Genomic DNA, 598 nt, shown 5'->3' with positions numbered 1-598 from the left:
TTCGCCGACTCCGTCCACACCTTTGGGGACCCCAGCAGGCGTCCGCAGTCACACACCTCCACGCCGGCCCTGTGACGGCTGCTTTCTCCCTGGCCTGCTCCCCCTGCCCGCCTCTAACAACGTGGATTCAGCTCAGGGGGGGCCTGGGGCCTGTGCCCTACAGTGGGCGCTCAGCCCAGGGATCAGGAGAACCTGAGAGGGAAACTGAGGCAGAAGCCTGGTTGCAGAGACCAGAGCCAACCCAGAGCAGGACCCCCTCCCGTGGGAGCAAGGCGTCCCCTCCCCCATCTGTTGAGCACCCAGCTGACATCTAGCCGGGAAGGGTGATCCGCCAGCAGGGGCGCTGCTGGGCGAGGGGCCTGGGCAGTGTCTGATAGGACGGGTGGTCAGATGTGTCCCAGGTCAGGTGGCATCTGAGCAAAGACCCGACGGGAATGGGGAGCAGGCCTGCAAGGGAGAGCGTGCAGGCAGAAGGAACAGCCTGCACGGAGGCCCTGGGCGGACATCCACTCGTTGGAGAAACTGGGCAGCCAGTGCAGCCGGAGTGGATGGGTGACCGAGTGGATGGGTGACCGGTGGGGATGCAGGGACTCGGGGG

At 66.1% G+C, this 598-nt stretch overlaps 1 protein-coding gene across 1 annotated transcript in view; it reads left to right on the top strand.

Moving 5' to 3' along the window:
• CFAP99 (cilia and flagella associated protein 99) overlaps positions 1-598 on the top strand; it is a 22756-nt gene that overhangs the window by 8941 nt on the left and 13217 nt on the right. The window lies entirely within an intron of this gene.

This window comes from Myotis davidii, unplaced genomic scaffold, assembly GCF_000327345.1.
Source record: "Myotis davidii unplaced genomic scaffold, ASM32734v1 scaffold937, whole genome shotgun sequence".
In the NCBI taxonomy this organism is placed as follows: Eukaryota; Metazoa; Chordata; class Mammalia; order Chiroptera; family Vespertilionidae; genus Myotis; species Myotis davidii.
This window is presented reverse-complemented; position numbering and strand designations above follow the sequence as displayed.